Source organism: Phyllobates terribilis, unplaced genomic scaffold, assembly GCF_046119375.1.
Source record: "Phyllobates terribilis strain yellow unplaced genomic scaffold, ASM4611937v1 Scaffold_1__5_contigs__length_1240528914, whole genome shotgun sequence".
Taxonomy (NCBI): domain Eukaryota; kingdom Metazoa; phylum Chordata; class Amphibia; order Anura; family Dendrobatidae; genus Phyllobates; species Phyllobates terribilis.
Window position 1 is genome coordinate 666,627,123 of NW_027362761.1, and position 24,539 is coordinate 666,651,661.

Below are 24,539 nucleotides of genomic sequence, written 5' to 3' on the forward strand. Positions count from 1 at the left end.
GCTATAACGTAAATGTGAACGCTAGTCTTAATGCAATAATCACTGTTACTCCTATCCCCAAAGCAACGATCGGACCCGTTGCCCCGCACCTTCCGATCACATGACCGCTCTTAAGATCCTCAAAGAAACACGATACACACTAGGTGGCCTGCCCCTTCCAAACTAATGTATGTCCCTAGATTATCTTTTGTACCTAATATTATGCCTAAATTTTTTATAACCCCATACGATCCTATAATGTGAACGCTAGACTGTTATTCTAATCCCCTAAGCAACGGCTGGACCCATTGGCCCGCCCCTTCCGATCACATGACCGCTCCCAAGGTCCTCAAAATACTATACACACACCAACACATTCACTAAGATGACTTCAGGACCTTAATTTTAGGCACGCCCCCTTCCAGTCCAGCCCCTACTCGGATGCTTTAAAAGGCGCCCTTTTCATTAGAAGATCACAGCTGATCCACAGAGCAAGGTGCTGGCAGCACCGCTATCCAGCATTACCTGACAGCCTATAACCGGATGTTTTACTAGTCCCTACACGCTTACCTGGACTAAGAGGTACCTGGACCTTCCTTCTCTCTCTTTCCCCTGCATATATTGAGTAACAGACTACTGATTATTACAATATCTCTACTCCACAGTCTAGCTTCTAAAGAACCCTTCCTACCTGAATACACAGCTATCATTTTTATACATATACTAACTAGTAGAAAGTAAGTCTCTCCCCCATTTTTTGTTTCCTTATCTCTACCAGACATGTGACTTATACCAAGTCTATATTGTGAATTGATGATTACCAACCTATGTCTCCCACCTTCCTTTAACCTCTCCTCTTCCCTTCTCCCCCATACCATCCCCTACCCTTCTTTCCTTCTTCTTGTTCCTGGTATTCATTGCTCTCCACCCCCCTTCTAATATGGAATTTTCTCTTTGTATATTTGTATATAATTTTTGTATATATTCCGTATGCACCATTCCATGAATATACTTGTATATACCAACCTGTATTGATACACCCTTTTTTTGTCTTTTAGTAGCGACTGAATTGAATAAGGCCGAGTGGGCCGAAACGTCTTCACTGTTCGCTATATTCTTTGTATTGTCGCCTTCTACCACTGGTCTGGTTTAAGTATTTCTACTTATGCTGTTTTAATAAACCACACTTTGCATCTATACGAGAGTGCGATGTATTAACTCTACTATTTTCAGCACTGTATGCATGTGTCACACAGCACATGGCCAGATAAGATTTTAAAATGTTAAAATGACATTTCCCGGTGAATGCATTTGTCACGGTTGAAAGCAATACAAAAGTGCAAAAACGCATAAAAAATGCTACTTGTGAACATAGCCCAAGGTGTGGAGGAGTATTTTTGTTTTTAGTTATTTATTTTACCTTATACACGAGTCTTTACCCTGGAAAGGAAGTCTTTACCCTGGAAAGGAAGTTCCTTAACTTATTTCACAGGAAAACAGTTTCAGTTTCGTTTTTGAACGTTTTATTGTGAGCCTGTAAAAGTGGCTTAATACCTCTGACCACGTTGTTGACAGCAGTGACCTGGGGGTCAGAAATGCTTCCTGGGGCGATGCCCATGCTGTCCCCATGTCTTTTGAGCACTGTCACTATCGTTTTGGGCACTTTTTAGGCTTTCTACAGACTGCCGGGGGTGCCGCCGCAAAAATGCTCGGGTCTCCTATAGACTAACATTGGGCTCGTTGCTCGGGTCGAGCACCCGAGTATCACGGCGAGCTCGGCCCGAGCTTCGAGCACCAGAGCATCTTAGTGCTCACTCAACACTACTGAAAATATGTCTTATATTCTAGGTTCTTCAAAGTAGCCACCTTTTGCTTTGATGACTGCTTTGCACACTCTTGGCATTCTCTTGATGAGCTTCAAGAGGTAGTCACCGGAAATGGTCTTCTAACAATCTTGAAGGAGTTCCCAGAGATGCTTAGCACTTGTTGGCCCTTTTGCCTTCACTCTGCGGTCCAGCTCACCCCAAACCATCTCGATTAGGTTCAGGTCTGGTGACTGTGGAGGCCAGGTCATCTGGCATAGCACCCCATCACTCTCCTTCTTGGTCAAATAGCCCTTACACAGCCTGGAGGTGTGTTTGGGGTCATTGTCCTGTTTAAAAATATATGATGGTCCAACTAAACGCAAACCGGATGGAATAGCATGCCGCTGCAAGATGCTGTGGTAGCCATGCTAGTTCAGTATGCCTTCAATTTTGAATAAATCCCCAACAGTGTCTCCAGCAAAGCACCCCACACCATCACACCTCCTCCTCCATGCTTCACGGTGGGAACCAGGCATGTAGAGTCCATCAGTTCACCTTCTTTGCATCGCACAAAGACACGGTGATTGGAACCAAAGATCTCAAATTTGGACTCATTAGACCAAAGCACCGATTTCCACTCTTCTAATGTCCATTCCTTGTGTTCTTTAGCCAAAACAAGTCTCTTCTGCTTGTTGCCTATCCTTAGCAGTGGTTTCCTAGCAGCTATTTTACCATGAAGGCCTGCTGCACAAAGTCTCCTCTTAACAGTTGTTGAAGAGATGTGTCTGCTGCTAGAACTCTGTGTGGCATTGACCTGGTCTCTAATCTGAGCTGCTGTTAACCTGCGATTTCTGAGGCTGGTGACTCGGATAAACTTATCCTCAGAAGCAGAGGTGACTCTTGGTCTTCCTTTCCTGGGGCGGTCCTCATGTGAGCCAGTTTCTTTGTAGCGCTTGATGGTTTTTACAACTGCACTTGGGGACACTTTCAAAGTTTTCCCAATTTTTCACACTGACTGACCTTCATTTCTTAAAGTAATGATGGCCACTCGTTTTTCTTTACTTTTTTCTTGCCATAATACAAATTCTAACAGTCTATTCAGTAGGACTATCAGCTGTGTATCCACCAGACTTCTGCACAACACAACTGATGGTCAAAACCCCATTTATAAGGCAAGAAACCCAACTTATTAAACCTGACAGGGCATACCTGTGAAGTGAAAACCATTTCCGGTGACTACCTCTTGAAGCTCATCAAGAGAATGCCAAGAGTGTGCAAAGCAGTCATCAAAGCAAAAGGTGGCTACTTTGAAGAACCTAGAATATAAGACATATTGTGTTAATTCATAGTTTTGATGCCTTCATTATGAATGTACAATTTTCATAGTCATGAAAATACAGAAAAATAATTAAATGAGAAGGTGTGTTCAAACTTTTGGTCAGTACTGTACCTATACATCAAAGGTCGTGACAGGGTTAATAACATTCTGGGAAGAGTAAGACCAGTGGCATATAAGGCTATGTTCACACTGATTTTTTTGAGATGTTTAAAAACAATCAGGTTTTTCAAGCAGAAACCACTTCAGGAAACTCCTTTTTAGGAAATTTTGAAGGAGTTTTTCTTTTCCGGAATTGTTCTTTGAAGCCTTTTGAGTGGGTAGTTTCTGGAGAGGTTTCATTCATGATCTTCTTCAAAGAAGTGACTGTTACGGGCCCTGGTGGTGGAACCTCTGTGCTTCGGTGCAAGAAGGGACCAGAGGGGCATGACTAAGTGCCTACTCGGCCTGACCAAGGTCGCACGGTGGCTCAATCGACTCCGTGAACCAGGGAGGTACTGAGCAGGGGGACCAGGTACCACTCTGGGATCGACCTTGTGTGAGAGCAGGTGACTCCCATGGGTCAGATGGCAGGAACTGACCGGTACAGCGGATGAGCACGGCAGGAAGGCTGATGGGTGGTCCTGTAATAAGCATGCTTGTTCGGCAGATAGCCAGACGGGTGCTTCGGGTAGACAAGCTGGCGGGCACGGCAGGTAACTGGCAGGTGCTTCCAGGTAAGCAGGCTGGCGGGCAGAACTATAGACAGGCTGACGGGCTTGACTGTAGACAGACTGGCGAGGCAGACTTGTGGGCAGGACTGGCAGACAGCGGGACCTGAGGGCTGAAGCAAGTGTTAGCACACAGAACAACAACCTTGCACAGGCATCTCCATTTTGGAAGAGGTGCTTTATATAGGAGAAGTCCTCCGGCCATTGGCCGGGGACTCTTTAGGGCGGCGCGTGAGGCCCCTTTAAGAGGGAGGGAGCGCGTGCGCCCTAAGCACAGTGCCCGGGAAGCTGGGGAGCAGGAGGACGCCGGACCTGGACCGCGGTGGTGTGTGGAACGGCGTCTCTGCCCGGCAGGAGGCAGAGACTCCGATGCTACAGTACCCCCCCTCTTTACGGCCCCTCTTCTTCAGGCCCGCAAGAAATTTTTTAAGAAGATGAGGGGCATGAATGTTCTCCCTGGGTTCCCAAGACCTCTCCTCAGGGCCAAACCCCTTCCAATCCACAAGAAAGAAAGTCTTACCTCTTACCCTCTTGGTGGCCAAAATATTTTCTACCTCAAAGACGTCCTTAGCAGAGACTGGAGCTGGAGCGGTACCTGGATTGTCAGAGAAAGAATTAAGGACAACAGGTTTGAGGAGGGATACATGAAAGGAGTAGGGAATCCGTAAGGTGACCAGGAGTTTCAGCTTGTAAGCCACGGTATTGATTTGGTTCAGAATCTCGAACGGACCGATGAAATGCAGACCCAACTTATAGGAAAGTATCTTGAGACGAACATATTTGGAGGAAAGTCAGACCTTGTCTCCCGGACGGAATTGAGGCGGATCCAGGCGTCTCTTATCAGCATGTTTCTTCATCCACTCGGAGGACTGAAGAAGTGCAGATCTGGTGTCTTCCCAAATAGCCGAAAATTCGCTGACCAGAGACTCTGCGCCAGGATTGTCCACTGAAGAGGAGACGGGAAATGGAATACAGGGGTGTTGACCATAGACCACAAAGAACGGGGATTTAGAAGAAGACTCGCTCTCGTGGTTATTATAGGAGAACTCGGCCTAGGGCAGGAGCTCAACCCAATAGTTATGGTGAGAGTTGACAAAGTGCCAAAGAAAGCTGGTAAGAACCTGGTTGATACGTTCCACTTGACCATTGGACTGAGGATGATAAGCAGAGGAGAAATCCAAGGAGACATCCAGAAGTTTACACGTAGCTCTCCAGAAGAGCGAAGTGAACTGAACCCCGCGATCAGACACAATGTGGAGGGGTAGGCCGTGGAGACGAAAAATGTGATGGATGAAGTCCAAGGCCGGCACAGACGCAGACGGAAGACCAGGAAGAGGGATGAAGTGGGCCATTTTAGAAAAGTGGTCAGCGACCATCCAAATAACAGTACAACCGACAGAAACAGGGAGTTCCGTACTGAAATCCATTGCAATGTGTTGCCATGGAGCGGAAGGCACGGGAAGAGGAAGAAGACGGCCGGATGGAAGGTGTCTGGGAACCTTGTTACGGGCACAGGAGGAACAAGCCGCAACGAAGTCCGCAACATCCTTGCGCAGGGAAGGCCACCAGTAATGTTGAGCGATGAGCAGAAAGGTCTTCCTCTGACCAACATGACTGGCTAGTTTGGATGAATGGCCCCAGAGTAGAACCTTCTTACGATTCGGAACTGCTACAAAGGTCTTACCGGGTGGAAGGTGAGACGACCATCCGCAGACCAGTCATTACTTTGGAGGGGTCGATGATATGTAGAGGTTCCTCCTCTTGGTCGGAAGACAGGAATGAGCGGGATAGAGCATCAGCTTTGATGTTCTTGTCTGCCGGGCGATAATGCAGAGTGAAGCAGAATCGGGCAAAGAAAAGAAACCACCTGGCCTGGCGCGGATTTAATCTTTGGGCGTTCTGCAAATAAGCGAGGTTTTTGTGGTCAGTGTAGATGACCACCGGGTGCAGAGCCCCTTCCAGCAAGTAGCGCCACTCCTCCAGTGCTAATTTGATGGCCAGCAGCTCACGGTCTCCTATGGAGTAATTGAGCTCAGGCGAGGAGAAGAGCTTGGAGAAGAAGCCGCAGGTTACCACTCTCCCGGACGAAGACTTCTGCGTGAGAACCGCTCCGGCTCTGGAGGAGGATGCATCAACCTCCAGGAAGAACTGCTTTTTGCAATTTGGACGGTGTAGCACAGGGGCGGAAGAGAAGGCTTGTTTCAGGGAGACGAAGGCCTCCTCCGCTTCGGAAGTCCATTCCCTGGGATTTGCTCTTTTACGGGTGAGCGTGGAGATGGGAGCAGTCCGGGAGGAGAAATGAGGAATAAAGAAGCGGTAATAATTTGCGAAGCCCAGAAAGCGCTGAATCGCCTTCAACCCCTCCGGATGGGGCCACTTTAAGACGGCAGAGATCTTCTCGGGATCCATCCGCAGACCAGTCTCAGAGATAATATAGCCCAGGAACGGTAGAGAGGACTGCTCAAAGAGACATTTCTCGAATTTAGGCGATTCTGCCGGAGCCTTAGCAGAACCTGACGAACATCCCTCCGGTGTGAGGGCAGATCCGGAGAGAAGACCAAGATATCGTCCAGGTACACCACCACGCAAGAATACACGAGATCACGGAAGATGTCGTTAACCAGCTCCTGGAAGATGGCTGGAGCATTACAGAGACCAAAGGGCAATACGCGGTATTCGTAGTGACCGTCCCAGGTGTTGAATGTCATCTTCCACTCGTCTCCCTGGCGGATCCGGACCAAATTGTATGCCCCACGAAGATCGAGCTTGGTGAAGATCTTCGCGCCTTTGACGCGGTCGAACAGCTCCGAGATGAGAGGCAGGGGGTACTTACTTTTGATTTTAATCTGGTTAAGGCCCCTGTAATCGATACAAGGATGTAGAGAGCCATCTTTCTTCTTGATGAAGAAGAATCCTGCTCCAGCCAGAGAGGTGTATTTCTGGATAAATCCCCTAGCAAGATTCTCCTCAATATACTCAGACATGGCTCGGGTCTCAGCCAGCAACAAGGGGTAGATACGCCCGCGGGGAGGAGAAGCACCAGGTACCAGGTCGATGGGGCAATCATACGGCCTATGAGGTGGCAGTGTCTCTGCTTCCTTCTTGTCGAAGACGTCCGCATAGGACCAGTAGGGTGCCAGCAGACCAGGTAGATTATCTGGAGTAGCCGGGGGTCGAGCAGGACAAACCGGAACCAGACAGGCCTCATGGCAATCCTGACCCCAACGGAGCACTTCACCAGATCTCCAATTCAAGACGGGCTCATGTCTTTTTAACCAGGGTAGACCAAGCAAGAGGGGGTGAGAGAGACCGGACAGCACATGAAAGGAGATCTTCTCCGAGTGCAGCATTCCCACCTGAAGGGTTACAGGCTCTGTGATGAGCAAGATGAGCTCCGGAAGAAGCCTCCCATCCACGGAGGCCACCGCCAACAGTTCAGCCAGGTGTACGGTAGGAAACTGGTAATGCTCCACAACAGCCTGTTGAATGAGATTCCCAGCGGCTCCGGAATCCAGATGGGCAATCTCGAAGAAGCAGGTCTCACCACTGGAAATAGAAATAGATAGAATCAAGGACGGAGAGGATTTACTCTTGCCTAGGGCGACCTCTCCAAGCGGTCCTAGACACTGGAGTTTCCCAGCTTCACCGGGCAGGAACGGATCAGATGCTCTTTACTGCCACAATAGAGGCAACTTCCCTCGGCTTGGTGCGTCTCCTGGCGAGACTTGACCATCTTGGTTTGGTCAATTTGCATGGGCTCAGGCAAGCATGAGACAGGCTTTTGGAATACAGGAGCGAGACGCGGAAATTATCTCTCCCGGGTAGTCTCCTTAGCATGTTTCAGGAAACGGATGTCAATCCGGGTAGTTAATGACACCAGGTCGCCCAGGGTGGAAGGGATGTCACGACCGGCTAGCTCATTCTTAATCCGAAGGGAAAGACCCTCCCAGAAGATGGACACCGGGGCCTCGTTGTTCCAGGCAAGCTCAGACGTGAGGGTTCAGAAACGTATGGCAAACTGGCCCACGGAGAGACTCCTTTAGCGGAGACGGAGAAGTGAGGAGGCAGTAGAAGATTTTCGTCCGGGCTCATCGAAGACCTTCCAGAAGGCAGCGAGGAAAGCCAGAAGGTCAGACACCAGGGGATCCCCTCTCTCCCACAGAGGGTTTAGCCATGCCAATGCCTCCCCAGTGAGGTGAGACATGATGAACGCCACCTTGGCCCGGTCAGAGGGGAACTGATGTGCCAGGAGTTCAAAGTGCAGCGTGCACTGATTTAAGAAGACCCGAGATAAGACGGGGTCACCACCAAAACGTGGAGGCACAGAGAGCCGGGGTCCAGAGCCGGGTGACATAGCACCAATAGGTTGAGATGCCGCCGGAGCGGGTGCCGCTTGGCTAGAGACGAACATAGGCGGGGTATACAGCACGTCCAGACGGGAGCTGACAGTCCACAGATAGGACTGTTGGGATCTCTAATGTAAGACCTCCTGGTACAGGTCAGAGAGCGAAGGAGCCTGGGGGCCACCGGGTTCCATGGCCTGTGCAAACTGTCACGGGCCCAGGTGATGGAACCTCTGTGCTTCGGTGCAAGGAGGGACCAGAGGGGCGTGACTAAATGCCTACTCAGCCTGACCAAGGTCGCACGGCAGCTCAATTGACTCCATGAACCAGGAAGGGACCGAGCAGGGAGACCAGGTGCCACTCTGGGACCGACCTTGTGTGAGAGCAGGTGACTCCCATGGGTCAGATGGCAGGAACTGACCAGTACAGCGGATGAGCACGGCAGAAAGGCTGACAGGTGGTCCGGGTAGATAAGCAGGCTGGTTCGGCAGATAGCCAGATGGGTGCTCCGGGTAGGCGAGCTGGCGGGCACGACATGTAACTGGCAGGTGCTCCAGGTAAGCAGGCTGGCGGGCAAGGCAGGTAACTGGCAGGTGCTTCCAGGTAAGCAGGCTGGCGGGCAGAACTATAGACAGGCTAGCGGGCTGGATTGTAGACAGACTGGCAGACAGGACTGACAGGCAGACTGGCGGGCAGGACTGTCAGACAATGGGACCTGAGGGCTGAAGCAAGTGTTAGCACACAGAACAACAACCTTGCACAGGCACCTCCATTTTGGAGGAGGTGCTTTATATAGAAGTCCTCCGGCCACTGGCCGGGTACTCTTTAGGATGGCGCGCGGCCCCTTTAAGACGAAGGGAGCGCGCGCCCTAAGCACAATGCCCGGGAAGCTGCGCACGGTGCGTGCCATAGCAGCAGAGTAGCGTGAGGATGCCGAACCTGGACCGCGGCGGTGAGGGGAACGGCATCTCTGCCCAGCAGGAGGCAGAGACGCCGATGCTACAGTGACATACAATTCTTTCTCTTCTATCAGCCATTTTTTTAATTCACTTTAGAATATAAAACTCCTCATATGAACTGCAAAATGGATTTCTAAGAGAAATTAAATATAGAATTTTCCAAGAGCTTTTGAACCAGTTTTTGGGTAGGATATTGGAGAGTTCCCACTCCGAAAAATTAATGAACACAATCTCCCTCAGGGTATGTGTATACAACATTTTCTTAGGAGGCTGCGCTCCTTAACCCGCCTGACAATGCAGATAATAATTGGTCAGAAGACTGAACATACACGCTGCAATATAGAGACGAGTTTCTGTTCATGTGTTCAGTCTTTTTAGCTTCTTTTAACTGCGTTAGGTTTCCAAGGCTACCAAGTAGGTAAAAAAAAAGTGACCTGACTATTTTTCAGGCGGCTTCTATATTATTATAATGCCTCAATAATACTGCCATACACCGGTCAAAATAATTCCACCGAAAAATCCCTAAATACCCGCCATATCAAGCCTCTAAGGAATAGTAACATACAGTACATAAAATCAATCATACGATAACTAAATTATGGTGCCATACAGTCCAAAAGAAAATCGTTCCATGAAGTGGTCAAATAACTGTGCAATAAAATACCGTACGGTATTCAAAATGTTATATAGACTATAAAAATAGAAGTAATGACGTTAATATGAACAGAATTATACAGTTTGTAAAATGATGACACAATAAAGTTTCAGAATAACAGTATCAATAGTGAAAAAAAAAACGACTACCATATGCTGGCCAAATAATATAGCCACACAGTTCTAACGAAAATAGTGCAATACAGTGCACAAAATAATTCTACCCCACAGTCCATGAATACACGTCAGAAAGTCCCAAAATAACAGTGCTGTACAATACTGTAATATACCAGCCAAGTAACTGTTCTATAGTCCTGACATCACACTGTAAAGTTTATTGTATTAAAGATTTAAATATTAGTACAGTACAAATCATTACCTAAAAATACTGCTATACTCTGGCCGAATAATTGATAAATTACTGTCCCAAATACTGCACAAACAGCATAAAAGCTCCCATATTTCGGAGGGCCCAGTTCCCAACAAAATAAGCAAAATATCGTGGACCAGGGTCCTCTCTCTGGGGAAAGCCCACAGCGTATGTATTATAGCAGCAGGAAAGTGGATGGAAGTTTACAAAATGTAATCTGCTGAAAAACAAATGTCTCTGCTGATTTCATGCAGAAATTGTTTGCAATGTGAAATTAAAATCTGCATCATGTCAATGTATGTGACACATTTATTTGACGTCACATTTTTACGTCATCCAATTTTCATCCATTTTTGGACCGTGTGTTCGTTTTTTTGTTTGCAAAGATCGCGTTAACATCGTCAGAATTTGGTGAGTTTTTTCCCTTAACATTTGTAAACTAAAACCAGGAGTGGAACAGTCAGAGGAAAAGTATAATAGAAACACATCACCACTTCTGTATTTATCACCCACTCCTGGTTTTGGCTTATTAACCCCTTAAGCCCCGAGGGTGGTTTGCACGTTAATGACCAGGCCAATTTTTACAATTCTGACCACTGTCACTTTATGAGGTAATTACTCTGGAACGCTTCAACGGATCCCCCTGATTCTGAGACTGTTTTTTCGTGACATATTGTACTTCATAATTGTGGTAAAATTTCTTCGATATCACTTGCGTTTATTTGTGAAAAAAATGGAAATTTGGCGAAAATTTTGAACATTTTGCAATTTTCAAAATTTGAATTTTTAAGCCCTGAAATCAGAGAGATATGTCACACAAAAGAGTTAATAAATAACATTTCCCACATGTCTACTTTACATCAGCACAATCTTGGAACCAAAATTTTTTTTGTTAGGGAGCTATAAGGGTTATAAGTTGACCAGCGATTTCTCATTTTTCCAACAAAATTTACAAAACCATTTTTTTAGGGACCACATCACATTTGAAGTCACTTTGAGAGGTCTTTATGACAGAAAATATCCAAAAGTGACATCATTCTAAAAACTGGACCCCTCAAGGTGCTCAAAACCACATTCAAGAACTTTATTAACCCTTCAGGTGCTTCACAGGAATTTTTTGAATGTGGAAGAAAAAAATGAACATTTAACTTTTTTCACAAAAATGTTACTTTAGACCCAATTTTTTTTATTTTCACAGGGGTAACAAGAAAAAACGGACCCCAAAATTTGTTGTGCAATTTCCCCTGGGCACGCAGATACCCAATATTTGGGGAAAAAACACTGTTTGGGCGCACGGCAGGGCTCGGAAGGGAAGGAGCGCCATTTGACTTTTTGATTGTAAAATTTGCTTGAATAATTAGCGGACACCATGATGCGTTTAGAGAGCCCCTGTGTGCCCAAACATTGGAGCTCCCCCACAACTGACCCCATTTTGGAAACTAGACCCCCCAAGGCACCTATCTAGATGCATAGTGAGCAGTTGGAACCCCCAGGTGCTTCACAAATTGATTCGTAAAAATGAAAAAGTGAAAAAAAAAACACTTTTTCATTTTTACGAATCAATTTGTGAAGCACCTGGGGGTTCCAACTGCTCACCATGCATCTAGATAGGTGCCTTGGGGGGTATAGTTTCCAAAATGGGGTCACTTGTGGGGGAGCTCCAATGTTTGGGCACAAAGGGGCTCTCCAAACGCAACATGATGTCCGCTAACAATTTGAGCCGATTTTCCATTCAATTTGTTAGCGGACACCATGTTGCATTTGGAGTGTCCCTGTGTGCCCAAACATTGGAGCTCCCCCACAAGTGACCCTATTTTGGAAACTAGACCCCCCAAGGCACCTATCTAGATGCATAGTGAGCAGTTGCAACCCCCAGGTGCTTCACAAATTGATTCGTAAAAATGAAAAAGTGAAAAAAAAAACACTTTTTCATTTTTACGAATCAATTTGTGAAGCACCTGGGGGTTACAACTGCTCACGATGCATCTAAATAGGTGCCTTGGGGGGTCTAGTTTCCAAAATGGGGTCACTTGTGGGGGAGCTCCAATGTTTGGGCACACAGGGGCTCTCCAAACGCAACATGGTGTCCGCTAACAATTTGAGCCGATTTTCCATTCAATTTGTTAGTGGACACCATGTTGCATTTGGAGAGTCCCTGTGTGCCCAAACATTGGAGCTCCCCCACAAGTGACCCCATTTTGGAAACTAGACCCCCCAAGGCACCTATCTAGATGCATAGTGAGCAGTTGCAACCCCCAGGTGCTTCACAAATTGATTCGTAAAAATGAAAAAGTGAAAAAAAAAACACTTTTTCATTTTTACGAATCAATTTGTGAAGCACCTGGGGGTTCCAACTGCTCACTATGCATCTAGATAGGTGCCTTGGGGGGTCTAGTTTCCAAAATGGGGTCACTTGTGGGGGAGCTCCAATGTTTGGGCACAAAGGGGCTCTCCAAACGCAACATGGTGTCCGCTAACAATTTGAGCCGATTTTCCATTCAATTTGTTAGCGGACACCATGTTGCATTTGGAGTGTCCCTGTGTGCCCAAACATTGGAGCTCCCCCACAAGTCACCCTATTTTGGAAACTAGACCCCCCAAGGCACCTATCTAGATGCATAGTGAGCAGTTGCAACCCCCAGGTGCTTCACAAATTGATTCGTAAAAATGAAAAAGTGAAAAAAAAACACTTTTTCATTTTTACGAATCAATTTGTGAAGCACCTGGGGGTTCCAACTACTCACTATGCATCTAGATAGGTGCCTTGGGGGGTCTAGTTTCCAAAATGGGGTCACTTGTGGGGGAGCTCCAATGTTTGGGCACACAGGGGCTCTCCAAACGCAACATGGTGTCCGCTAACAATTTGAGCAGATTTTCCATTCAATTTGTTAGCGGACACCATGTTGCGTTTGGAGAGTCCCTGTTGCCCAAACATTGGAGCTCCCCCAAAAGTGACCCCATTTTGGAAACTAGACCCCCCAAGGCACCTATCTAGATGCATAGTGAGCACTTGGAACCCCCAGGTGTTTCACAAATTGATTCATAAAAATTAAAAAGTGAAAAAAAAAACACTTTTTCATTTTTATGAATCAATTTGTGAAGCACCTGAGGGTTTCAAGTGCTCACTATGCATCTAGATAGGTGCCTTGGGGGGTCTAGTTTCCAAAATGGGGTCACTTGTGGGGGAGCTCCAATGTTTGGGCACACAGGGACTCTTCAAATGCAACATGGTATCCGCTAACAAATTGTCGGCTCAAATTGTTAGCGGACACCATGTTGCGTTTGGAGAGCCCCTGTGTGCCCAAACATTGGAGCTCCCCCACAAGTACCCCATTTTGGAAACTAGACCCCCCAAGGCACCTATCTAGATGCATAGTGAGCCCTTGGAACCCCCATGTGCTTCACAAATTGATTCGTAAAAATGAAAATGTGGAAAAAAAAATACTTTTCCATTTTTACGAATCAATTTGTGAAGCACCTAGGGATTCCAAGTGCTTACTATGCATCTAGATAGGTGCCTTGGGGGGTCTAGTTTCCAAAATGGGGTCACTTGTGGGGGAGCTCCAATGTTTGGGCACACAGGGGCTCTCCAAACGCAACATGGTGTCCGCTAACAATTTGAGCCTACAATTTGTTAGCGGATACCATGTTGCATTTGAAGAGTCCCTTTGTGCCCAAACATTGGAGCTCCCCCACAAGTGACCCTATTTTGGAAACTAGACCCCCCAAGGCACCTATCTAGATGCATAGTGAGCAGTTGCAACCCCCAGGTGCTTCACAAATTGATTCGTAAAAATGAAAAAGTGAAAAAAAAAACACTTTTTCATTTTTACGAATCAATTTGTGAAGCACCTGGGGGTTACAACTGCTCACGATGCATCTAAATAGGTGCCTTGGGGGGTCTAGTTTCCAAAATGGGGTCACTTGTGGGGGAGCTCCAATGTTTGGGCACACAGGGGCTCTCCAAACGCAACATGGTGTCCGCTAACAATTTGAGCCGATTTTCCATTCAATTTGTTAGTGGACATCATGTTGCATTTGGAGAGTCCCTGTGTGCCCAAACATTGGAGCTCCCCCACAAGTGACCCCATTTTGGAAACTAGACCCCCCAAGGCACCTATCTAGATGCATAGTGAGCAGTTGCAACCCCCAGGTGCTTCACAAATTGATTCGTAAAAATGAAAAAGTGAAAAAAAAAACACTTTTTCATTTTTACGAATCAATTTGTGAAGCACCTGGGGGTTCCAACTGCTCACTATGCATCTAGATAGGTGCCTTGGGGGGTCTAGTTTCCAAAATGGGGTCACTTGTGGGGGAGCTCCAATGTTTGGGCACAAAGGGGCTCTCCAAACGCAACATGGTGTCCGCTAACAATTTGAGCCGATTTTCCATTCAATTTGTTAGCGGACACCATGTTGCATTTGGAGTGTCCCTGTGTGCCCAAACATTGGAGCTCCCCCACAAGTCACCCTATTTTGGAAACTAGACCCCCCAAGGCACCTATCTAGATGCATAGTGAGCAGTTGCAACCCCCAGGTGCTTCACAAATTGATTCGTAAAAATGAAAAAGTGAAAAAAAAACACTTTTTCATTTTTACGAATCAATTTGTGAAGCACCTGGGGGTTCCAACTACTCACTATGCATCTAGATAGGTGCCTTGGGGGGTCTAGTTTCCAAAATGGGGTCACTTGTGGGGGAGCTCCAATGTTTGGGCACACAGGGGCTCTCCAAACGCAACATGGTGTCCGCTAACAATTTGAGCAGATTTTCCATTCAATTTGTTAGCGGACACCATGTTGCGTTTGGAGAGTCCCTGTTGCCCAAACATTGGAGCTCCCCCAAAAGTGACCCCATTTTGGAAACTAGACCCCCCAAGGCACCTATCTAGATGCATAGTGAGCACTTGGAACCCCCAGGTGTTTCACAAATTGATTCATAAAAATTAAAAAGTGAAAAAAAAACACTTTTTCATTTTTATGAATCAATTTGTGAAGCACCTGAGGGTTTCAAGTGCTCACTATGCATCTAGATAGGTGCCTTGGGGGGTCTAGTTTCCAAAATGGGGTCACTTGTGGGGGAGCTCCAATGTTTGGGCACACAGGGACTCTTCAAATGCAACATGGTATCCGCTAACAAATTGTCGGCTCAAATTGTTAGCGGACACCATGTTGCGTTTGGAGAGCCCCTGTGTGCCCAAACATTGGAGCTCCCCCACAAGTACCCCATTTTGGAAACTAGACCCCCCAAGGCACCTATCTAGATGCATAGTGAGCCCTTGGAACCCCCATGTGCTTCACAAATTGATTCGTAAAAATGAAAATGTGGAAAAAAAAATACTTTTCCATTTTTACGAATCAATTTGTGAAGCACCTAGGGATTCCAAGTGCTTACTATGCATCTAGATAGGTGCCTTGGGGGGTCTAGTTTCCAAAATGGGGTCACTTGTGGGGGAGCTCCAATGTTTGGGCACACAGGGGCTCTCCAAACGCAACATGGTGTCCGCTAACAATTTGAGCCTACAATTTGTTAGCGGATACCATGTTGCATTTGAAGAGTCCCTTTGTGCCCAAACATTGGAGCTCCCCCACAAGTGACCCCAATTTGGAAACTAGACCCCCCAAGGCACCTATCTAGATGCATAGTGAGCACTTGAAACCCCCAGGTGCTTCACAAATTGATTCGTAAAAATGAAAAAGTGGAAAAAAAAATACTTTTCCATTTTCACGAATCAATTTGTGAAGCACCTAGGGGTTCCAAGTGCTTACTATGCATCTAGATAGGTGCCTTGGCGGGTCTAGTTTCCAAAATGGGGTCACTTGTGGGGCAGCTCCAATGTTTGGGCACACAGGGGCTCTCCAAACGCAACATGGTGTCCGCTAACAATTTGAGCCGACAATTTGTTAGCGGATACCATGTTGCATTTGAAGAGTCCCTTTGTGCCCAAACATTGGAGCTCCCCCACAAGTGATCCCATTTTGGAAACTATACCCCCCAAGGCACCTATCTAGATGCATAATGAGCACTTGGAACCCCCAGGTGCTTCACAAATTGATTCGTAAAATTGAATAAGTGAAAAAAAAACACTTTTCATTTTTATGGATCAATTTGTGAAGCACCTGGGGGTTCCAAGTGCTCACTATGTATCTAGATAGGTGCCTTGGGGGGTCTAGTTTCCAAAATGGGCTCACTTGTGGGGGAGCTCCAATGTTTAGACACACAGGAGCTCTCCAAACGCAACATGGTTCCAATTTGTTAGGGGACACCATGTTGCGTTTGGAGAGCCCCTGTGTGTCTAAACATTGGAGCTCCCCCACAAGTGACCCCATTTTGGAAACTAGACCCCCCAGGGAACTTATATAGATGTGTGGTGAGCCCATTGAACCCCCAGGTGCCTCACAGAAAATCATAATGTTGACTTGTGAAAATAAAAAAAAAACATTTTTTCCACAAAAATGCAAAAAAAAATATTTTCACAAGGGTACCAGGAGAAATTGCACCCCATAAGTTGTTTTGCAATTTCTCCTGAGTACTCATATACCCCATGTGTTGGAAAAAACTACTGTTTGGGCGCATGTAAGGGCTCGGAAGGGAAGGAGTGACGCTTTTGAAAGCAGACTTTGATGGAATGGTCTGCGGGCGTCATGTCATGTTCTCAGAGCCCTTGATGTGCCTAAACAGTGAAATGCCTAACAAGTGCCCCCTTTTTGGTAGTGTTAGTTGATTTTTGAATTTTGTAATGTAGTGTTATACATCAGTTGTGTAGGACAATCTGACGAACACTACACAACTGACGTATGACAACCTGACGAACACTACGCCAGCTGTGCAGTGTTCGTCAGGTTGTCATACGTCAGAAATTAATTCAATAGTCCATCGAAGTATGGTACCTTTTGAAGCAGTCTTTCATACACAGGCCAGGTTTGTCTGGGCAGGTGTCACATTGATGAATGGTGTCCTTGCGTATTCCACTTTTATAACACACTCGGCACCTCTTTTGTGATTTTCCTTTTTTTCCGCTGTGAGGGATCTGCCCTGGGAAATGCTGGCCTGGTACAATTCTTGGTCCTTCAATTCCAGAAGTACTGGGGCCCGCTCTGTCACCGCTGCCAAATCTCAGGGCCTTGATAACTGTTTCCTGAAACTGAAGATACGACGCAGAAGTCTGGCCTGCATATTGTGACAGAAGGAAAGCATTGTGCATTGCCATCTGTACAATGTGCACGGCCAGCTTCTTGTACCACACTCTGGCCTTTCTCTAAGCACTGTATGGCTGGAGGACTTGATCAGAGAGATCAACTCCCCCCATGTACTTGTTGCACCCCACTACACAGTATGGTTTGACGACCTGTGTAGTGGAACCTCGTACAGTGCTGAGTGTGCTGCCATCACCATGTATGGTGGTCAAGAAAAGGACATCCCTTTTGTCCTTGTACTTGACCATCAACAGGTGGTCGCTACATTGGGCTCTGCTCTCACCCCTTTTGAGCAGCTGCCCAATTAGCATCTTTGGGAGGCCTTTCTGAATTTTGCGGACAGTACCGCAGGCTGCGGTACGTCGCGCAGAGAGGGACTGGAAGAGCGGGATACTTGTATAAAAGTTATCCACGTAGAGGTGATAACCTTTATCAAGCAGTGGGTGCACCAAGTCCCACACAATTTTCCCACTCACTCCCAGAACAGGGGGGCATTCAGGGGGTTCAATCCGGGAGTCCTTCCCTTCATAAACTCTAAACTTGTGAGTGTATCCTGAGGTACTCTCACAAAGTTTATACAGCTTAATCCCATACCTTGCCCTCTTACTGGGCAGGTACTGCCGGAATCCAAGCCGCCCCTTAAAATAAATTAAGGACTCATCCACACAGATGTCCCTTTGGGGCACGTACACTTCACCAAACTTGTTGTTGAAGTGTTCGATGACCGGCCGAACTTTGAAAAGACGATCAAAGTTCGGGTCATCGCGTGCAGGACACCTTGCATTATCTTGGTAATGCAAGAACTTGTAGATGGCCTGAAAACGTGTCCGGGGCATGACCATTCGGAACACTGGAGTGTTATACAAAACGTCAACACTCCAGTATTGCCGAAGCTCGGGCTTCTTCAAGATCCCCATAAGAAGGACCAGGCCCCAAAACTTCATCATTTCTACTGCGTCTACAGGAGACCAGTTAGAAAATGATGAAGAGGGGTTTTGTTCTAAAAATTGATGAGCGTATAAATTAGTTTGGCCCACCATGAGGTTTATAAAATCCTCAGAGAAAAAGACTTTGAAAAAGTCTATTTCTGTGAGGCCGGTGGTGTCAAACTTGATTCCTGATTCCGCTACGAAATCAGGAATCAGCGGCTCATAATTTTCGGGGGGCGAAGTCCATATAGGCTCAGTAGTGGGGGGCGCTGGAACATCTCTCCTGCGACGACGGCGGGGCGGGCCAGCAGAACCTGAGGAAGAGGAGGAAGAAGAGAAGGAGGAAGACGACGAGGAGTCGGAAAAACAAAGAAATGTGGGATCCTCACCCTCACTGTCAGTGTCGGAGGCAAGAATAGCGTATGCCTCCTCCGCTGAATACTGAGTTTGGGATGAGCAGGACATTGTTTGTTATGTATGTGGTGCGTGTGTGTCAATACTTTGAGAGTGTGTGTGTGTCAGTACTTTATTTAGAGTGTGTGGAAAAAGGAAATACTGTATGTGGTGCAAACAGCGCTAACGAGTGTGGATTGGTGAACTATGCCACCTATCAATACTCGGCGGCTGCTGGATGTGCGCACAAATGTGTGGGGAGTGGGAAGAGGGGAATTGGGTTGGATGAGGGGAGATCAGATTACTTACCAAAGTCCTCTCTGTTCTTCTTTCAGGACCGGGAGCCCGGAGCAGGAGCCCGGCGCTGGTGACCGGGAGCCCGGAGCAGGAGACCGGGAGCCCGGCGCTGGTGACCGGGAGCCCGAAGCAGGAAGACGGGAGCCCGGAGCAGGAGACCGGGGGCCCAGAGCAGGAGACCGGGGGCCCGGAGCAGGAGACCGGGAGCCCAGAGCAGGAGACCAGGAGCCCGGAGCAGGAGACCGGTACTGGAGCTGGAGATCAGAAGCAAAAGAATTGACAGGGACACTGGGGTGAGGCGGATTGGGGTGGGAAGGGGGGTAAAAAGACAGGGGAGTGGGAAGAGGGGTAAAAAGACAGGGGAGTGGGAAGAGGGGGATTGGGGTGGATGAGGAGAGATCAGAGATGGACTTACCAAAGGGTCAGTAGGACTGGAGCAGAAGACCCAGAGCAGGAGACCGGGAGCCCGGAGCAGGAGCCCGGGAGCCCGGTGCAGGAGACCAGGAGCCCGGTGCAGGAGACCAGGAGCCCGGTGCAGGAGACCAGGAGCCCAGCGCTGGTGACCAGGAGCCCGAAGCTGGTGACCGGGAGCCCGGCGCAGGAGCCCGGAGCAGGAGCCCGGGAGCAGGAGACCAGGAGCCCGGAGCAGGAGACCAGGAGCCCGGAGCAGGAGACTGGTACTGGAGCTGGAGATCAGAAGCAAAAGAATTAACAGGGACACTGGGGTGAGGCGGATTGGGGTGGGAAGGGGGGTAAAAAGACAGGGGAGTGGGAAGAGGGGTAAAAAGACAGGGGAGTGGGAAGAGGGGGATTGGGGTGGATGAGGGGAGATCAGAGATGGACTTACCAAAGGGTCAGCAGGACTGGAACAGAAGACCCAGAGCAGGAGCCCGGGAGCCCGGAGCAGGAGACCAGGAACCCGGAGCAGGAGACCAGGAGCCCGGTGCAGGAGACCAGGAGCCCGGTGCAGGAGACCAGGAGCCCGAAGCTGGTGACCGGGAGCCCGGCGCAGGAGCCCGGAACAGGAGACCAGGAGCCCGGAACAGGAGACCAGGAGCCCGGTGCAGGAGACCAGGAGCCCGGTGCAGGAGACCAGGAGCCCGGAGCAGGAGACCGGTACTGGAGCTGGAGATCAGAAGCAAAAGAATTAACAGGGACACTGGGGTGAGGCGGATTGGGGTGGGAAGGGGAGTTAAAAGACAGGGGAGTGGGAAGAGGGGTAAAAAGACAGGGGAGTGGGAAGAGGGGGATTGGGGTGGATGAGGGGAGATCAGAGATGGACTTACCAAAGGGTCAGCAGGACTGGAACAGAAGACCCAGGGCAGGAGCCCGGAGCAGGAGACCAGGAACCCGGAGCAGGAGACCAGGAGCCCGGTGCAGGAGACCAGGAGCCCGGTGCAGGAGATCAGGAGCCCGGTGCAGGAGACCAGGAGCCCGAAGCTGGTGACCGGGAGCCCGGCGCAGGAGCCCGGAGCAGGAGCCCGGAACAGGAGACCAGGAGCCCGGAACAGGAGACCAGGAGCCCGGTGCAGGAGACCAGGAGCCCGGTGCAGGAGACCAGGAGCCCGGAGCAGGAGACCGGTACTGGAGCTGGAGATCAGAAGCAAAAGAATTAACAGGGACACTGGGGTGAGGCGGATTGGGGTGGGAAGGGGGGTTAAAAGACAGGGGAGTGGGAAGAGGGGTAAAAAGACAGGGGAGTGGGAAGAGGGGGATTGGGGTGGATGAGGGGAGATCAGAGATGGACTTACCAAAGGGTCAGCAGGACTGGAACAGAAGACCCAGAGCAGGAGACCGGGAGCCCGGCGCTGGTGACCAGGAGCCCGGCGCTGGTGACCGGGAGTGGAGCTGGAGACTCGGACCAGAGCTGGAGACCGCTGCAGGACGCAGAAAAAAAGGTAAGGGGGGGGGGGTAAAAAGAGGGGGGAGGGGGGATTGGGATGGATGAGGGGAGAACAGACTTACCAAAGTCTTCTCTGCAGGATCAGCAGCAGGCTCTGGAGCAGGAACCACAGCAGGTCAGGAGCAGAAGATCCAGGAGCTGGAACAGAAGATCCAGGACGCTGGAACAGAAGATCCAGGAGCAGCGGCAGCATCAGCGACTGGAACAGTGAGAAGATGGTCTTGTGGTGTCACAGAATATTCTGTGGCACTACAAGGCCCAGCACAGACACATCAGATGTGATCGCTCTGTAGAAATCCTCACCAAATGTGAGGGTCTGCAGGGCGGTCACAGGGTGATGATGGGGTGGTGACAGGTGGAGGTAATCTGATTGGAGCAATCATTGATGACATTGATCGCTCCAATCAGAGTACCTGAATACAGGTGACCAGGCGGTCACAGGGAGGTGTCACCCCTCTGTGACCCCCTGTGGTGCATGTTGTGCCCCAGCCATCTGATTGGTGACACTGATTGCACCAATCAGACATGGCTGGAGCAGAGCACGCACCACAGGGGGTCACAGAGAGGTGACACTTCCTTGTGACCGCCGGTCACCTGTATTCAGGTACTCTGATTGGAGCGATCGATGTCATCATCGATCGCTCCAATCACAGCAGTCTGGGGGCTCGAATCACATTACAGGGGGTCATGGGGCGGTGACAGGCAGGTCACAAGCCGGTCACCGCCCCATGACCGCCCTGTCACCGCGCGGTCACGCTACGATCGGTGCGATCGATGTGATCGGCGATCGCACCGATCATAGCAGTCCGGGGCCAGGGCTGGGGTGTCCTAGCAACAGCCTAGGATCGGTGCTCATAGGAGCACCGATCCTAGGCTGCAGATCACTGTTTCCGGCAATCACATTGCCGGAAACAGTGAGAAATGCTGTGATTGGCTGTTCAGATTTGAACAGCCAATCACAGCGATCGCTGGTGCGGAGGGGCGGCGACAGCCCCCGGGATGATGACGCCATCTACCAGGAGGTAGGATGGCACCGTAACTTTAATGCTGTCACTGCGACTTAAGTCGCGGTGCCGCATTAAAGATATGACGTACTAATACGGGTCTAGCTCTTAAGTCCCAGGGCACAGACGCGTATTAGTACGTCAGATGTTGTTAAGGGGTTAAGGGAAAAAAATCACCAAATTCTCAAAGTGTGAATGCGGCCTAAAAGACAGACATTGTGCTTTCTCCTTACTAACCTATTCACTTGAAGGGAAAAGTTTTATCTGCAAATGAGATGGAAAATGGTTATATCCAGGTTTTATCTTTGTGGACAATGAACATGACTAGTGATGGGTGAGCACTAAAATGCTCGGGTGCTCGATGCTCGGGTCGAGCACATTGGAATACTCGGGTGCTCAAACTGAGCAACGAGCCCAATGTAAGTGTATGTGAAACTCGAGCATTTTTCAGGCGGCTCCCCCCGGCGGTCTGCAGAGGGCCTAAAAATTGCCCAAATCGATAGGAACAGTGCACAAATGACATGGGGACAGCATGGGGAATACCCATGGAAGCATTTCTGACTCCCAGGTCACTTCTGTCAACAACGTTGTCAGAGATATTACGCCACTTTTACGGACTCACAATAAAACATACAAAAACGAAACCAAAATGGATTTTCCTGGAAATAAGTTAAGGAACATCCTTTCCAGGGTAATGACTTGTATATAAAGCAAAATAAATAACCAAAAACAAAAATGCTCCTCCACACCTTGGCTATGTTCACACGTAGCGTTTTTGATGCGCTTTTTCACTTTTGCATTGCTTTCAACCGTGATAAATGCATTCACCAGGAAATGTCATTTTAACATTTTCCAACCTTATCTGGCCATTTGGTGTGTGAGATATCATCAGACACATTGTGTTTAATTTATGAAGGAGGGAAAGTCACAAAGCCTATTTTTATAGGGCCATCAGGCGGCCTTTACTATTCTTAGAGAGCCATCAGCCGGCTAAGTTTTTTTGTCCCCATTATTAAAGAGTGAATCTCCTACACTGTTATTGCGTATGCAGTGAGTGCCAGGGCTGCCCAAAATTTGGACGCACCCCAATGCCACTTTGAAAATTTGGATGCACCCCAATACCCCTTTGAAGACACTTAGAGGAGGGACTCCTGAAAGCAATGTTCCCATTATTAAGAAGTATGTCTCCCATTGTGTTTACCTATGCAGTGAATGCAAGCATTGCCAAAAATTTGGAGGCACTCCAATGCCCCTTGGAAGAGACGTGCAAGTCAAAGGGCCTCCTGAAAACAATGTTCCCATTATTAGGAAGTGGGTCTCCCATTGTGTTTGCCTATGCAGTGAATGCAAGAGTTGTCAAAAATTTGGAGGCAGTCCAATGCCCCTTGGAAGAGACGTGAAGGTCAGATGGCCTCCTGAAAACAATGTTCCCATTATTAGGAAGTGGGTCTCCCATTGTGTTTGCCTATGCAGTGAATGCAAAGGTTGCCAAAAATTTGGAGGCACTCCAATGCCCCTTGGAAGAGACGTAGAGGGCCTCATGAAAAAATGTTCCCATTATTAGGAAGTGGGTCTCCTACAGTGTTGACCTATGCAGTGAATGCAAGGGTTGACAAAAATTTGGAGGCACTTCAATGCCCCTTGGACGAGACATGGAGGTCAGAGGGCCTCCTCAAAACAATGTTCCCATTATTAGGAAGTGGGTTTCCCATAGTGTTGACCTATGCAGTGAATGCAAGGGTTGCTAAAAATTTGGAGGCACTTCAATGCCCCTTGGAAGAGACATGGAGGTCAGAGGGCCTCCTCAAAACAATGTTCCCATTATTAGAAATTGGGTCTCCCATAGTGCTGACCTATGCAGTGAATGCAAGGGTTGCCAAAAATTTTGAGGCACTCCAATGCCGCTTGGAAGAGACGTGGAGGTCAGAGGGCCTCATGAAAAAATGTTCCCATTATTAGGATGTAGGTCTCCCATTGTGTTTGCCTATGCAGTGAATGCAAAAGTTGACAAAAATTTGGAGGCACTCCAATGCCCCTTGGAAGAGACGTGGAGGTCAGTGGGCCTCCTGAAAACAATGTTCCCCTTATTAGGAAGTAGGTCTCCCATTGTGTTTGCCTATGCAGTGAATGCAAGGGTTGCCAAAAATTAGGAGGTACTTCAATGTCCCTTGGAAGAGACGTAGAGGGCCTCATGAAAAAATGTTCCCCTTATTAGGAAGTGGGTCTCCCATTGTGTTGACCTATGCAGTGAATGCAAGAGTTGCCAAAAATATGGAGGCACTTCAATGCCCCTTGGAAGAGACATGGAGGTCAGAGGGCCTCCTGAAAACAATGTTCCCTGTCAGGCATTGGGTGTTTACTGGATTTGAAATGGGTCCAGAATCTTCTGTGGTCTCCCATTCTGGTCCAGCCAGGGCTGATTCTGCTCAGCATCATCATCAGTCCCAACGCCTAGCTGGTCCACGAGATATACAGGTTGTCTCTTGGGTCTTTGCTCCTAGCAACATGAAGGATAGGTTGCGGAGGGAGACAGGGCTGCTAAAGTCTAAGTCCAGGATCCGCTGTACTGAGCATGCCCGTGACATGGCGGACTGTGATTGGTGGTTTGGGAGTCAGCTGATCCGGTGACCTGGCACCGCCTGATTGGTCGCGTGTGATGTCAC